General features: G+C 42.4%; 2 long non-coding RNA genes across 2 annotated transcripts in view; one reads left to right on the top strand and one right to left on the bottom strand.

The window, feature by feature from the left end:
• LOC138361002 (uncharacterized) overlaps nucleotides 1-17,681 on the bottom strand; it is a 523,679-nt gene that overhangs the window by 277,323 nt on the left and 228,675 nt on the right. The gene's annotated exons all lie outside the window — the stretch shown is intronic.
• On the top strand, nucleotides 13,771-16,318 carry LOC138361003 (uncharacterized). The gene is made up of 3 exons (XR_011226743.1): nucleotides 13,771-13,890; nucleotides 15,689-15,798; nucleotides 16,263-16,318. It is a non-coding gene; the product is annotated as an uncharacterized lncRNA (long non-coding RNA).

Below are 17,681 nucleotides of genomic sequence, written 5' to 3'. Positions count from 1 at the left end.
GTTAGGTTAAGTTTGGTTAGGTTAGGTTTGGTTAAGTTAGGTTAGGTTAGGTTTAGGTTAGGTTAGGTTAGTTAGGTTAGGTTTGGTTAGGTTTAGGTTAGGTTAGTTAAGTTAGGATAGATTAGGTTAGGTTAGGTTAGTTAGGTTAGGTTTGGTTTGGTTAGGTTAGGTTAGGTTAGGTTAGGTTACGTTAGTTAGGTTAGGTTAGATTAGTTAGGTTAGGTTAGTTAGGTTAGGTTAGGTTAGGTTAGTTAGGTTAGGTTAGTTAGGTTAGGTTTGGTTAGGTTAGCTTAGTTAGGTAAGTTAGGTAGATTGGGTTTAGGTGTAGGCTAGGTTAGGTTTAGATTAGGTTAGGTTATATTAGGTTTGGTTTTAGATTGTGGTAGGTTATAGGTTAGGGTAGGGTATAGGCTAGGCTAGGTTAAGTTAGGAAATAGGCCAAGAGTTATTGCTATAAACAACTGACGGCTTAAAGGCAGACTCTAAGATTAATGCTCGATCCTCCTGGCACAAATAGGTGAGTACACATATATGTAACATGAATGATGTGTTCCTTCTCGACTCTCAATAAGGGATTCCAGGGTTCGAATCGCGGTCGGGCAGGGCTGTAATTGTTGGTAGCGTTTCCTATCACCCAATGCACCTGTTCACCTAGCAGTAAATAGGTATCCAGGAGTTAGTGAGCTACTAGCATCCTGGTGAGTGAGGGTTAGTTTAACCTTGTGGGGTGGGTGTTGGAGACCACTTTATAAGCCTAACATGTATATATAGACTGCCTGTCTGCCTGTCCCCCGACTCAAAGAAGTTATATGTATTGACTCAATGAAGCCTAAGTGAACATAATCCAAGGCCTAAGAGTAGTCATTCGTGCTTAGAAGAGGATTGTTTAGGTTTTATAAATAGCGGCGGGTGGCATTTATAAGCGATTTGTGCGAGATCAATGGCATCCAAACATTTCCATGTTGGTGCAATAGTCCACTTTTGGTTGGTTTGTTTGACTATAAGAACTATCATTAATGGAGAATTGGCTGGTATGTGTGAGTATCCTCCGCCGCAGTTACCATTATCATCACTCACTCACTCACTCACTCACAAGTTATTGGTTACCACTTGTATACAATAACAACGGCCATACTACCACTTAAAGGACACTGCTTCTCGTCCCATTAGCCAAGTTAAGCAACTTTCAATTTGGTTAGTAATTGGATGGGTAACCTGCCTGGTAACACCAACTGCTAGTGCTGCTGATGGCATTCATATTTGGGCAGTCCCTGTGGATCAGTGGTAAGGCACTCACCTCGCGCTTCGCAAGCGATTTCGCCTGGGTTCATATCCTGGCTGGCAGGGGAAGAGCGGATTGACTAGGCACCAATCCTTAACTTAACGATTATCTTCACGAAGCAGTGAATGGGTACCTGGTTGTTAAACGGTTTGTCGGGTTGTGTTCCAGGGAAAATTAACAATGAGTTTGTGTGTACTCACCTAATTGTACTCATCTTATTGTGCTTGCGGGGGTTGAGCTCTGGCTCTTTGGTCCCGCCTCTCAACCGTCAATCAACAGGAGTACTAGTTCCTGAGCCTATTGGGCTCTATCATATCTACACTTGAAACTGTGTATGGAGTCAGCCTCCACCACATCACTTCCTAATGCATTCCATTTGTCAACTACTCTGACACTAAAAAAGTTCTTTCTAATATCTCTGTGTCTCATTTGGGCACTCAGTTTCCACCTGTGTCCCCTAGTACGTGTGCCCTTTGTGTTAAATAGCCTACCTTCATCTACCTTATCGATTCCCATGAGAATCTTGAATGTGGTGATCATGTCCCCCTTAACTCTTCTGTCTTCCAACGAAGTGAGGTTTAATTCCCGTAGTCTCTCCTCGTAGCTCATACCTCTTAGCTCGGGTTCTAGTCTGGTGGCAAACCTTTGAACCTTTTCCAGTTTAGTCTTATGCTTGACTAGATGTGGACTCCATGCTGGAGCTGCATACTTCAGGATTGGTCTGACATATGTGGTATATAATGTTCTCAAAGATTCCTTTCAGTGTGTGTGTATTTTATAAGAAAGAGACACATAAACATGTGTGTGAATGAATATGTACACGAATTAATAGTGAATGGGCTGCCATGTGTGAGTATTAATGTATACTATGGGCCACACTCACTGAAATATGTTGTCTGTGTGTGTACATACGTGTAATTGGAGTGACTTATCCACGTGAATTTATCTGTGTGTGTATATATCCAATATGAGTGATCCTTGTCATAATTGTGACAGTTTCTGCAATTTGACTATCGAGACTGTATGTATGTTTGTATATATATATATATATGTGTGTGTGTGTGTGTGTGTACTCACCTAATTGTACTCACCTAATTGTGCTTGCGGGGGTTGAGCTCTGGCTCTTTGGTCCCGCCTCTCAACCGTCAATCAACTGGTGTACAGATTCCTGAGCCTATTGGGCTCTATCATATCTACATTTGAAACTGTGAATGGAGTCAGCCTCCACCACATCACTTCCTAATGCATTCCATTTGCTAACTACTCTGACACTGAAAAAGTTCTTTCTAACGTCTCTGTGGCTCATTTGGGTACTCAGCTTCCACCTGTGTCCCCTTGTTCGCGTCCCACCAGTGTTGAAAAGTTCATCCTTGTTTACCCGGTCGATTCCCCTGAGGATTTTGTAGGTTGTGATCATGTCCCCCCTTACTCTTCTGTCTTCCAGTGTCGTGAGATGCATTTCCCGCAGCCTTTCCTCATAACTCATGCCTCTTAGTTCTGGGACTAGTCTAGTGGCATACCTTTGGACTTTTTCCAGCTTCGTCTTGTGCTTGACAAGGTACGGGCTCCATGCTGGGGCCGCATACTCCAGGATTGGTCTTACATATGTGGTGTACAAGATTCTGAATGATTCCTTACACAGGTTCCTGAACGCCGTTCTGATGTTAGCCAGCCTCGCATATGCCGCAGACGTTATTCTCTTTATGTGGGCTTCAGGAGACAGGTTTGGTGTGATATCAACTCCTAGATCTTTCTCTCTGTCTGTTTCATTAAGTACTTCATCTCCTATTCTGTATCCTGTGCCTGGCCTCCTGTTTCCACTGCCTAGTTTCATTACTTTGCATTTACTCGGGTTGAACTTCAACAGCCATTTGTTGGACCATTCACTCAGTCTATCCAGGTCATCTTGTAGCCTCCTACTATCATCCTCTGTTTCAATCCTCCTCATAATTTTTGCATCGTCGGCAAACATTGAGAGGAACGAATCTATACCCTCTGGGAGATCATTTACATATACCAGAAACAGTATAGGTCCAAGGACTGACCCCTGCGGGACTCCACTTGTGACGTCTCGCCAATCTGAGACCTCACCCCTCACACAGACTCGTTGTCTCCTGTTGCTTAGGTATTCCTCTATCCACCGGAGTACCTTCCCTCTCACTCCAGCCTGCATCTCCAACTTTCGCACTAGCCTCTTGTGTGGCACTGTATCAAAGGCTTTCTGACAATCCAAAAATATGCAGTCTGCCCACCCTTCTCTTTCTTGCCTTATTTTTGTTGCCTGGTCGTAGAATTCAAGTAACCCTGTGAGGCAGGACCTGCCATCCCTGAACCCATGTTGATGCTGTGTTACAAAGTTCCTTCGCTCCAGATGCTCCACTAGTTTTTTTCGCACAATCTTCTCCATCAGCTTGCATGGTATGCAGGTTAGGGACACTGGCCTGTAGTTCAGTGCCTCCTGTCTATCCCCTTTCTTGTATATCGGGACTACGTTAGCTGCTTTCCAAGTATCTGGCAGTTCCCCTGTTGCCAGTGATTTGTTATACACTATGGAGAGTGGTAGGCTCAGTTCTCTTGCTCCTTCCTTTAGAACCCAAGGGGAGATTCCATCTGGGCCTATAGCCTTCGTCACGTCCAACTCTAGTAAACACTTCCTTACTTCCCCACTGGTAATCTCAAACTCTTCCAGTGGTTCCTGGTTCCTTCCTGTGTGTGTGTGTGTGTGTGTGTGTGTGTGTGTGTGTGTGTGTGTGTGTGTGTGTGTGTGTGTGTGTGTGTGTGTGTGTGTGTGTGTGTGTGTGTGTGTGTGTGTATATGTGTGTGTGCGCACGCGCGCGCGCACGAATGTCGCGCTCTGAAATATCCACTCATTATGCTGTTGAATATCTATCTCCAATGGTCATTTACCGTTAATTAATATATTATTAAGCAGATAAAGTCCTTTACAAATCTCTTCACCTTTTAAAGCACATATCTTTCTTCTAACATGAATCACTATAACTCATATACTTTCATCAGTTCCAAACACTTTTCTTATTCCTTCCTAAACATCTTTCCTTATATAACCTATCTCCACAAATTAATATCTTAATGATTAACTAGCAACTCCATGCCTCTCCCTCAGGTCCCCCCCTCTGCTGCTCCCTGGGCCCCCACCCCCCTACCAACACCCTACCCCCCAACCGAGGCCCAAATATAACTACCCCTATACCACAATTACCAGAGACCAACCCACCCCCCTTCCCCCAACCCCAGCCTAACAGAGAAAATGGCCGCCACAACGCTATACTTACCCAGCCGAACCGTTCGTTCGCGTATGTACTATTTATTGTTGAAAAAACTTAGAATTAAACAAACCGGATTTTCATTCCCTAGTAAACACATATATATATGTATACAAAACGAGGCCTAGATTAGCACATATTAGGTATTGGATTGCTTGTTTACCATTCACAAACTCATTTGGACACACACACACACCACACTAAATATTAAATAATACATACTTTTAAACACACACACACACACACACACACACACACACACACACACACACACACACACACACACACACGTCAGTTTGCCTAAATTCTCCAATATTCATTCATGAAACTGCCTCACTGGACTGCAACCTCATCGAATAAGCTGTTATGAATTTCTATCTGTCAACACAAACTCACAACTTCACACGTCAATCATTGCAAATGTTGATAAATAGACACTAACTAACCTTACTACGAGATATAAATACAAGTGCAAAATTTGATTCAGAAGGCAACTCCAGCGTGGCCTAGTCGGATAGAACATGTTCTTAATCCGGATAGACCTGCGTTCGAGCCTGTCGGAACGGTTGCAAGTACAGGGCACAGATTTATCTGTGTGTCCCCTCCTGTAGGAGCATCAGTTTCGATAGATTCTCTGGATAGCTGAAGATTGATTGACTGACCCCTTGGAATGTGGGGAAGGGTTGAAATCCGGGGGCCCACGGACGGATACCTGGATCCACTGACCTCGGGCAGGTCTTTCAATTCACCTGGATTTCAGGTGGGGAGAAGGGAGGCAATTTGGGTCGACACAAATAGCTTCCTGGACCCAAAACCCCAAAGACACCCGGACACACAGGACTCAAGACACACGCGGAATCAAGACACACACGGACTCAAGACACACGCAGACTCAAGACACACACGGACTCAAGACACACGCGGACTCAAGACACACACGGAATCAAGACACACGCGGACTCAAGACACACGCGGAATCAAGACACACACGGACTCAAGACACACGCGGACTCAAGACACACACGGACTAAAGACACACACGGACTCAAGACACACACGGACTCAAGACACACGCGGAATCAAGACACACACGGACTCAAGACACACACGGACTCAAGACACACACGGACTCAAGACACACGCGGACTCAAGACACACACGGAATCAAGACACACATGGACACTGACACGATCCCAAGGTGGAGATAAGGGAGGCAATTTGAGGGGACACAAATGGCATCCTGGACTCAATACCCCAGGGATAATGACACGGACACGGACACGGACACGGACACTCATAGACTCTAACGGACACGGACACACGGAATCAATACACGTATATATATAATATATATACAATCAATACACGTGTCAGGGAGCGCAAAGCTGGAGTTTCTGGTTTTACAACGTTGCCGAATATATTCAATTTCTTGAGTGAATTTCAACTGCCTGTCTATTATGACTCCTAGGTATTGAAAAGAGGTAACCCACTCAATTTCATGAACTTGTATTGTGATTCTGATGTCTTGTTCTCATTTTAACGGCCATTGTTTTGGTTTTATTGCTCTTTATTTACACTGCTTTGCGTTCCGCTTCCCTGCTGATATTATCTAGGCATTTTTGTGCAGGGTTCCTGGCGCCTTTGCCATTGATGATGAACACAAAGTCGTCTGCATAGTTAAGAAGTTTGGCTTTTGGTAACTTGAGCTTTATGAATTGTTCCACGAGACAGTTGAAGAGGAAAGCGCTTCTAATCAAATCAAATCAAATCAAATGTTTATTTAGGTAAGGTACATACATACAAGAGAGTATTCCTCCCTGCGGAGTTCAATTTTCCAGCCTCTTTGAGGTCGATTTTTTTTGGGGGGGGAATTTGTCTTTAGCTTCTCGGTTAAGCAGGCTTTCTTTGGCAAAGGCAAGAGCGTGTCCTTTAATTTCCTTTTCCACAAGGCAGCACAGTGTAGCTGGAGCCTTGGCTAACTTGAAGGCTTTTTCTAGGTTTAGAAATATAAGGATTCCAGGTTTGTCATTGATTTGATCCAGGAAGGAGGTAAGGATTTCTGTGGTTCCAACACCTTTTCTGTAAGCAAACATATTTTGTTGTAGTGGATTGGCTTTCCATTCAATTCGATTAAGAGCCTTCTTTCTGCGGTTTTGGCCAGACAGCTTGTTAATGAGATGGGTCTTGGATTTCCAAGGTCTTTAGGTTTTGGAATGGGAACTATAATTGCACTGTTCCAAGAGTGGTCGAGCTCATGTCACCCATACTTCGTTGGTGAGATTCAAGAAGGCTTCTTCACCCTTTTCTCCTAGCTTGGCCAGCATGTTGTGATTTTGTTCTCACCTGGATCTGTGTTTTTAGTTCTTTTGTAGCTCTCCTGAGTTCTTTCAGATTGAATGGTTGGTCTAGTTCGTCAGGTAAGGCTAAAGCATCATCTATTTTTTCCAATCTTGCTTCTTTGTCTTTGTTGGTGAGTCAGAGTTGCTTGAGGAAGTTTAGTTCCCTAAACTTGCTAAATATTAATTCCCTCCACACATTCTCTTGTGTCAACTACATTTACAAAACCCTGTTCTTAAATGCAAACCATGCTCTGAAACTCTCCCTGGACAGATGTAATAGGACCCATTATCACCACACCAGAAATAAATATCTCTTTGATATCCCCAGGGTCAAACTTAATCTGTGTAAACACTCTATGCAAATTAAGGGACCTAGTCTATGGAACTCACTCCCTAGTGAATTGAAAAACTGTAAAACTTTTGCCTTATTTAAAAGCAAAACCAAAAAGTACCTAACTTCATCTTCTTAGTTTCCTACACTGAGCTTTAAATTTGCTCTGTACCTAGTGTTACCCAATCTCCTAATTTTTATGTAACATCAAACAACCTTATCATTGTGTTCATTGCTGTCTTCTTTTATGTGCTAGCCATATGCTGTATTGTGACTACCAATTTTTGTCAACTACCATTCAAGCTGTCATTGCAATCAATCTTATATTGTTTCTGCTGTATTGTGCCTACCAATTTGTTGTCAACTACCATTTTAAGCTGTCATTGCAATCAATCTTAGCTACCTATGTGCTTTAATATACTGTACCTACAATTTTCTCTCATCTTTTTTTTTCATTTCATGTAATCTGTTATCATTTTTTTGTCTATAAATTTTGCAAGTATTTACCTCCTTAAAATTTTCTTAGATTAAGGACCTGCCCGAAACGCTGCGCGTGCTAGTGGCTTTACAAGACTGTAATTACCATATTTGTATCCTCACATTAATTATGTACATTCTTGTATATGCATAAATAAATAAATAAATAGTAGAACTAGCTCTTGAAGCAAATAGATTTGCTAACCTTTCTGCTTCTTGCTCTGGATGAACACGTGGCAGAGCAGGAGGCGATTTGCCTTTGGCAATGTTGATCTGTCTCCAAATGTCGCCCAAGGATGTATGCTGATTTAGTTTGGCACACCACTCGAGACATTTTCTTTGATTTTGGCTGTTTCTTCGTGCACTTGATTTCGGACAGCTCTAACAAGTCCTAGATTAGCTTCGGTTCTATCTCTTCTGAAACTCTTTCGTGCACAATTTAGTCTGTTATGTAGATCTTTGATCCTATAATAGTAATACCAGTGGTCCTTATGTTGTTGGGTAATTGTTTTCCTCTTGTGGATGGCGTGATTTGCTGCTCTGTCTTGCATTTACTAAATCTTTTTCCATTTCTTCAGTGTTGTCAGGAGGAGTGTAGTTTAGGTGCCAAGTTTCGAGAGCTTCCTGAAACTGTCCAATTTGCTTTGATAAAGTCCCATCCGGGCTCGGGAACTGGAGGTCTGGGAGGTAATGCAATATTAATAACTGTTTTTGTAGCAACGGAGTCGCTAGTCAGAACATGGTCAACTGGCCAATGTCAACTCATAAATACTGGTGGAGACAAACGTGAGATCAAGCACCCCACCCCCACCAATGTGGGTTGGTTTCGTCGAGTTTCAACCAACGGAAACGGTTGAAACCGTTCAATCATTTTCCTGGTTGAACACCAGAAAAACGATGTTTTCCTTTTCCTCCATGATGACGTCGATGTGAGCAACATCAGAGTTCGCCGTCAAGAGGGCCAGAATCTCGGCCTTGGTGTAGGTTCCTCGGAACTGAACCTTGATGCAGTGGAACATGGTGCTGTTTGGCTAGCACCAAGAGCGAAGACAAAGCCCAAGTCGTTCAGCTGACTCCCCCTTCATCGGGTCGCAGTGCCGATGGAAGAAAGCTTTCTATCTGGATAGTGTTCTGATCGCTAATTCACATCACTGAAGAAGGCCTTCCGTCTCTTCCGGTATAAAACTCCAGACGGGAGTGGGGCTGACATTCTAAGAGTTAAGCGGTTTGAGAGAAATTATATATGACAGACCCCCACCCTATGTCATCGCCTCGCTTTACTGTGGTCAGGTGAAGATCGACGAATCACGAGCCTGCCTTCCACACTAAGTAGGTCGTTACAATTTGTAACTACAATATATAAATATGGGTCTAGTTTGTACAGGTCAATGATAACATTAAAAATATTGGGACATTAGTTAATTGGGCCGACTTGATCAAATTGCGTTCAACAAAATTCCTGCACTTAAAATATGTATTGGCTCTCTCCAATTAATATAATGATTATATAAACTGGCATGTAAATACAATGCATTAGATTATTTGGCCCCATTCTATTCACACAATGTTGAGAAAAATACGAACCTAAATATTTACTAGTTTGTCTAAGGTTCACACACGAATCGTTACAAGGGATCGAACACACACACACACACACACACACACACACACACACACACACACACACACACACACACACACACACACACACACACACACACACACACACACACACACACACACACAGGGCATGGAGGAACTTCCGTAATAACAGAACACCAGAAAGTAGAGAGAGATACCAGAGAACCAGGAACGAGTATGTTAGCGTGAGAAGAGCAGCTGAGAAAAGGTATGAAAATGATATAGCTAATAAAGCCAAGACCGAACCAAAGCTACTACAATCACATCAGGAGGAAGACAACAGTGAAGGAACAGGTGATGAAACTTAGGGTGGGCGAGGACAGGTACACAGAGAATGACAAAGAGGTGTGTGAAGAACTCAACAAAAGGTTCCAAGAGGTCTTTACAATAGAACAGGGAGAAGTCACGGCGCTAGGAGAGGTGGCAGCAAACCAGGTGACCTTGGAAAGGTTCGAAATTACAAGAGATGAGGTCAAGAAGCACCTATTGGAGCCTGATGTGAGAAAAGCTGTTGGGCCGGATGGAATCTCACCATGGGTATTGAAAGAGTGTGCAGGAGCACTTTGCTTGCCACTCTCCATAGTGTATAGTAGGTCACTGGAAACGGGAGACCTACCAGAAGTATGGAAGACTGCTAATGTAGTACCAATATTTAAAAAGGGTGACAGACAAGAGGCACTGAACTACAGGCCAGTGTCCTTAACTTGTATACCATGCAAGGTGATGGAGAAGATTGTGAGAAAAAACCTAGTAACACATCTGGAGAGAAGAGACTTCGTGACAACCCATCAACATGGGTTCAGGGAGGGTAAATCTTGCCTTACAGGCTTGATAGAATTCTATGATCAGGTGACAAAGATTAAGCAAGAAAGAGAAGGATGGGCGGACTGCATTTTTTTGGACTGTCGGAAAGTCTTTGACACAGTACCCTATAAAAGGTTGATGCATAAGCTGGAGAAACAGGTAGGAGTAACTGGTAGGGCGCTCCAGTGGATAAGGGAGTACCTAAGCAATAGAAAGCAGAGAGTTATAGTGAGGGGTGAGACCTCAGAATGGCGTGAAGTCACCAGTGGAGTCCCACAGGGCTCTGTGCTTGGACCTATCCTGTTTCTGATGTACGTTAATGATCTCCCAGAGGGTATAGACTCATTCCTCTCAATGTTTGCTGACGACGCCAAAATTATGAGAAGGATTAAGACAGAGGAGGACAGCTTGAGGCTTCACTAAGACCTGGACAAGCTGCAGGAATGGTCGAACAAATGGCTGTTAGAGTTTAATCCAAGCAAATGTAATGTAATGAAGATAGGGGTAGGAAGCAGGAGACCAGATACAAGGTATTACTTGGGAGATGAAATACTTCAAGAGTCAGAGAGAGAGAGAGACCTGGGGGTTGATATCACGCCAGACCTGTCCCCTGAAGCTCATATCAAGAGGATAACATCAGCAGCATATGACAGGTTGGCTAACATAAGAACGGCCTTTAGAAACTTGTGTAAGGAATCTTTCAGAACATTATATACCACATATGTCGGACCAATCCTGGAGTATGCGGCTCCAGCATGGAGTCCATATCTAGTCAAGCATAAGACTAAACTGGAAAAAGGTTCAAAGGTTTGCCACCAGACTAGTACCCGAGCTGAGAGGTATGAGCTACGAAGAGAGACTACGGGAATTGAACCTCACTTCGTTGGAAGACAGAAGAGTTAGGGGGGACATGATCACCACATTCAAGATTCTCAAGGGAATCGACAGGGTTGATAAAGACAGGCTATTTAACACAAGGGGCACACGCACTAGGGGACACAGGTGGAAACTGAGTGCCCAAATGAGCCACAGAGATATTAGAACTTTTTTAGTGTCAGAGTGGTTGACAAATGGAATGCATTAGGAAGCAATGTGGTGGAGGCTGACTCCATACACAGTTTCAAGTGTAGATATGATAGAGCCCAATAGGCTCAGGAACCTGTACACCTGTTGATTGACGGTTGAGAGGCGGGACCAAAGAGCCAGAGCTCAACCCCCGCAAGCACAACTAGGTGAGTACCTGCAACAGATCTTGAAACAACAACTGAATTTAATAGCTTCTTTTCATCGATTTGTGCTAACCTTACCCGAAAAATCCCAGAGACTCAGACATATGTTACCACATATCTTTCAGGCAGGTATCCAAACTCTCTTCTCTCTCCGGTCAGCCCTACAGATGTTGTGTCCATCATTCACTCGCTAAAAACCAAAGCTGGGAACATTAGTGAAATACCATCGATGGTATACAGGAGTGCCCCCCCATGCCCTTGCACCACCCATAGCATTGCTGTTTAATAAATCCCTAGTGTGTCATACCTTCCCTGATATCCTTAAAAAAGCAAGAGTAACGCCAGTTCATAAAGGAGGTAACACGGCAGACATAAATAATTACAGACCCATATCAAATCTACCTATATTATCAAAAATATTTCAATTTTTTTTTACAAACAGCTCTACTCCCTTATAAAATTCAATATACTAAGTCCTTGTCAGTTTGGCTTCCGCTCCGAAAAGAGTACCAATGATGGTATTGTTAGTCTGCTTGACTTAATCTTCTCAGCCCTCGACAAAAGTGAGTTTCCAATTGGACTCTTCATTGACCTAAGAAAGGCTTTTGATTCTGTTAACCATAACTACCTCTTACTTAAACTCCACCAATATGGAATCCGTGGCCTTGCCCTGAACTATATCCGATCCTATCTTAGTAACAGACACTAATATGTAGCCAGCAATGATATAACCTCTCCCACTCTACCAATAACTGTATGGGTGCCACAGGGCAGCATCCTAGGACCCTCCTGTTTCTTATATACATCAATGATCTCCCTAATGTCTCTAACATACTTAAACCTATATTGTTTGCTGATGATACTACTCATCTACTTTGACCCAACCCACTCATGTTAAATAAGGTTGTAAACAATTAATTAAAAAAAGTCTACTTGTGGATGTCAACCAACAAACTCACACTAAACATAGAAAAGACCTACTACATCTTATTTGGAAGCAAATCAACAAATGCAATTCAGCTTCAGATAGATAATGTAAACATTAGCAATAAAAATGATGGAAAGTTCCTTGGCCTGTACTTAGACAAGAGACTCAACTTCAGCACCCATATACAACACATAACTAAAAAGGTTTCTAAAACAATTGGTATACTCTCTAAGATACTCTCTAAGATCAGATATTATGTACCCTACTCTGCTCTCCTCTCACTCTATTATGCACTTATCTATCTCTATCTTACTTATGGTAGCTGTGCTTGGGGTTCAACCTCTGCAAACTACCTCAGGCCCATCATCATCCAGCAAAAATCTGCTATCAGGACAATAACTAACTCTACCTTCAGACAACACACAGCTCCTCTGTTTAAATCCCTAAACATGCTAAACATAAATTCAGTTCACACATTCTCCTGTGTAAATTACGTTTATAAAACCCTTTTTCTAAGTGCAAACCCTGTTCTGAAACTCTTCCTGGACAGATGTAATAGAACACATGCCCACCACACCAGACATAAATATCTCTTTGATATCCTCAGTCAAACTTAATCTATGTAAACACTCTATGTAAATAAATGAACCTAGTCTATGGAACTTACTCCCAAATGATTTGAAAAGCTGTCCAACTTTTGCTATATTCAAAAATAAAACCAAAAAGTACCTAATTTCATCTTCATAGTTTTCTACCATGGGCTTTATCTTCACACTGTATCTAGTGCTACTCAATCCCCCAATACTTGTACCTAAGCCATATTACTTTTACATTGTAATCTTAGATATCATTTGATATCATGGTTGTTGTATTGAGTGCATTTTCTACTGCATTATTCCTTGAAACTTTTCCTCGAAATGATCCTCATATTGTGCTTCAGTGAACCAATGTATAACCCTGAAATGCTATTCTCATGTATCTAGTAATCCTTGTTTCTTTATTGTGTATTATTCTGATCTGCTTTTGTGTCAATATTTCTTCAAATTACCTGTAAACATTTTTGTTGATTTTACTGTCATTATTTTACTTAAAATTATCTGTACCTGTAAAGAAAAGCTATAAAATACCTGGTAACATTCTTTATCAATTTTACTATTAATTTATCAAAAAAAAAAAAAACTGTTAGTTTAAAGACTTACCCGAAACGCTATGGGTGCTATATACGGGCTCTCCATAGCCCGTGTTACTTGGAACTTTTTGTTCCAGGTAGCAAATCTTTAACAACAACAACATATGCGTGCTAGTGGCTTTACAAGAATGTTAATTCAACTTATTTTTAAATTCTCTGTTAACCTCCATTGTAACTTCTTGTAAAAAAAATTATAAAAATAAAATAATAAAAATAACAGAACTATTTATGATGGGTTCAAGCGACGATTGAGTAGTGCGCAAAGCGTCCCTCACCTGTGACGTCACAGCGTCATCCGCCGCCAGGAACATCAACAAAGCGGTCAGTTTGTGGTCCGTGCAGTCAGCAAGAAGACAAACGCTTCATGCAGTCACGCAAATATTATCGTAAGTAAACACTTACATTTTATAATATTATTAGATTCTGTTGCTGGCTATAGTGCTGGTGTATTGAGAGGTGAGGGTGAGGGGCAGAGGTGAGGGGCAGTTGTGGTATATTAAGAGGTGAGGGGCTGTGGTGGTGTATTAAGAGGTGAGGAGCAGTGGTGGTGTATTGAGAGGCGAGGGGCAGTGGTGGTGTATTGAGAGGCGAGGGGCAGTGGTGGTGTATTGAGAGGCGAGGGGCAGTGGTGGTGTATTGAGAGGCGAGGGGCAGTGGTGGTGTATTGAGAGGCGAGGGGCAGTGTTGGTGTATTGAGAGGCGAGGGGCAGTGGTGGTGTATTGAGAGGCGAGGGCCAGTGGTGGTGTATTGAGAGGCGAGGGGCAGTGGTGGTGTATTGAGAGGCGAGGGGCAGTGGTGGTGTATTGAGAGGCGAGGGGCAGTGCTGGTGTATTGAGAGGTGAGGGGCAGTGGTGGTGTATTGAGAGGCGAGGGGCAGTGCTGGTGTACTGAGAGGCGAGGGGCAGTGCTGGTGTACTGAGAGGCGAGGGGCAGTGGTGGTGTACTGAGAGGCGAGGGGCAGTGGTGGTGTACTGAGAGGCGAGGGGCAGTGGTGGTGTATTGAGAGGCGAGGGGCAGTGGTGGTGTATTGAGAGGCGAGGGGCAGTGGTGGTGTATTGAGAGGCGAGGGGCAGTGGTGGTGTATTGAGAGGCGAGGGGCAGTGGTGGTGTATTGAGAGGCGAGGGGCAGTGGTGGTGTATTGAGAGGCGAGGGGCAGTGGTGGTGTATTGAGAGGCGAGGGGCAGTGGTGGTGTATTGAGAGGCGAGGGGCAGTGGTGGTGTATTGAGAGGCGAGGGGCAGTGGTGGTGTATTTAAAGGCGAGGGGCAGTGGTGGTGTATTGAGAGGCGAGGGGCAGTGGTGGTGTATTGAGAGGCGAGGGGCAGTGGTGGTGTATTGAGAGGCGAGGGGCAGTGGTGGTGTATTGAGAGGCGAGGGGCAGTGGTGGTGTATTGAGAGGCGAGGGGCAGTGGTGGTGTACTGAGAGGCGAGGGGCAGTGGTGGTGTACTGAGAGGCGAGGGGCAGTGGTGGTGTACTGAGAGGCGAGGGGCAGTGGTGGTGTACTGAGAGGCGAGGGGCAGTGGTGGTGTACTGAGAGGCGAGGGGCAGTGGTGGTGTATTGAGAGGCGAGGGCCAGTGGTGGTGTATTGAGAGGCGAGGGCCAGTGGTGGTGTATTGAGAGGCGAGGGCCAGTGGTGGTGTATTGAGAGGCGAGGGCCAGTGGTGGTGTATTGAGAGGCGAGGGCCAGTGGTGGTGTATTGAGAGGCGAGGGCCAGTGGTGGTGTATTGAGAGGCGAGGGCCAGTGGTGGTGTATTGAGAGGCGAGGGCCAGTGGTGGTGTATTGAGAGGCGAGGGCCAGTGGTGGTGTATTGAGAGGCGAGGGCCAGTGGTGGTGTATTGAGAGGCGAGGGCCAGTGGTGGTGTATTGAGAGGCGAGGGCCAGTGGTGGTGTATTGAGAGGCGAGGGCCAGTGGTGGTGTATTGAGAGGTGAGGTACTGTGCTGCACATACAGTATATAAAAACAGCATAATATTTTAATCACAAGCAGGGTTTCCTAATGGCTCCTTGAGACTTATGTGCAAAGTACTTAACCCAGTTATAAGTTCCAAATCATGTGTGTCGTATTATTAAACATCTCTTTAGAAAGCTGATTTATGTTATTTCTTAGTGTTCACTACTACTAGGTAATGATAAATATATATCTCGCTGATATATTATTAATTATATTCAGCTATTGCAGATGATTTTGATGCTGCAAACCGGAGATGCATAGCTGCGGAAGACACGTCTGAAGTGGAAACTTAAAACGAAGCTTCAGATATGAAGCAAAGAATGCCAAGAATAACAAATGTAAGCATTGAAAACCTAGTTCAGTAATGAAAAAATTTCACAAAATTGACATACTGTGCATTATTTCATCTCATTGTCAATCATATTTAATGATTTTTTTTTATGGAGTAATCTTTGCTATGTTAATAGTGCTCGTTGTGTGTCTGCAGGTACATTCATTGTGTGTATGATGCCAGGTGTTAAAGTATTATTTCTTACTCGTTCATGCTCTCATTTAGACGTTTGGCCTCGATGAGGTTCAGTCTTGTGACTGGTGTGTGACACGTTTCTGTTGAAATGTAGTCTTTTCGAGACTACATTTCAAATATTACCTAACACATATGGCTACTCCCTCTCCTTGTCTAATATATCTATCTGTGTGAAATAGATTAAATCCATTTATTTGATATTCATCTAATAGTTCTCTATTTTCTACATTCATCCATGTTTTGGTAAGTGCAATAATATGTATTGTTTCATTGCAGATAAGAGATTCTAGATCGTTCCAGATTTCCAAAGTACTGAAACGCACACCATACAGGCTTGGTGGATCTCGGTGCAAGGTAAAATAATTTATTTACTTGTACAGTATATATTTTTAGCTAATTATCAGTATATAAAACCACAGTACTTAATTTTATCAGTGTCAAAGACACAATTACATCTTACTCATAAATACCATTATATACCTCACTTGTGGTAACATATACACACATTAAGTGTATTATGTAGCATTATCTGTAATCAACTGATTTTCAGAGCTGCTCATTACAAAATATTCTTTTAAAAAAGTGTTTCTTAACAATAGGAGCATTTCATTACAATATATCCATAATCAACTATATCAAACCCTATTACAGGTAAAACCAGTAGGCATTCTACTGTATTTTATCAAACCCCTATTAGAATAATAGATCTTGTAATGATTTTGCAAAAATAGTGCCATTTACTATTTTTAAAATAATATTAAAAAATTTACCGATATGGTGCATTCGGATGACAAACCAAATTTTTCACTTTTGACAATTGAGCACCTGCTACATCCAGATTCCTGGGAGGAAAGGAAGGACGATCTTTGGAATCATTACTTAAGTAGACAGGAAAGCTCATTTATCAAAATACATTAACATTATACATATTTTGATCAAAATAGAAAATATCACGGAAACTCCGAAACTCGGAAAAATCCAAATGACATCTATAAACAAATCCCCTTTTCCTAGTTCTGCATCTCTCCTTTGGAATAAATTTTGTTGTGCCTTTATCATATTTTTCACAAAACTTGACATACATCTCATTTACTTCATATCCTAACGACAAGTGTTTGTCAAATTCCTTAAGGAAATATCTGAGTTCCCTATAATGACCTCTCCACAAATCAGGTTTTTCAACTGCTTCAAGCTTATTTTCTAACAGATTATAATGCATTGCATACTTTATTCCCAAAAAGACATGGTCACTTTTACCCAAGGGAGGGAGGTACTGAATGACAAATATCTCTTCCTCTTTCCTTGTAAATATAACATCCAGAATGGAGGGAACATCCCCTTCCCTCATCCTCGTAGCTTGTTTAACATGTAGAAACATGAATGTTTACAGGATGAGGTTTACAAATCCACAAGTCCAAAAATCCTCTGTTCTAGCTTAGCAAAGCTTAGCTTAGCCTACTATATTGAACTTTAACTTTATAACAAAACCAATCAAAAGGGTTTGCAATAATATTATTTGAAAAATTCTACCAATTTTTGTTTTTCAGTGTTAATAGTAAAAATGCTTATGTTTTTATTGTTAAATTTCAAAGTAATATCAGTTTGAAGATATTTAAGAATAAATATGGCTAGGTCCTTTTAGTGTATAAATGTATATTATCCACCAAAAAATTCACACAAACAAAAATTGTTAAT

Source organism: Procambarus clarkii, unplaced genomic scaffold (genome assembly GCF_040958095.1).
Source record: "Procambarus clarkii isolate CNS0578487 unplaced genomic scaffold, FALCON_Pclarkii_2.0 HiC_scaffold_141, whole genome shotgun sequence".
In the NCBI taxonomy this organism is placed as follows: domain Eukaryota; kingdom Metazoa; phylum Arthropoda; class Malacostraca; order Decapoda; family Cambaridae; genus Procambarus; species Procambarus clarkii.
Note: the sequence above shows the minus strand (reverse complement) of the source record. Positions and strands in the feature narration are given on the sequence as shown.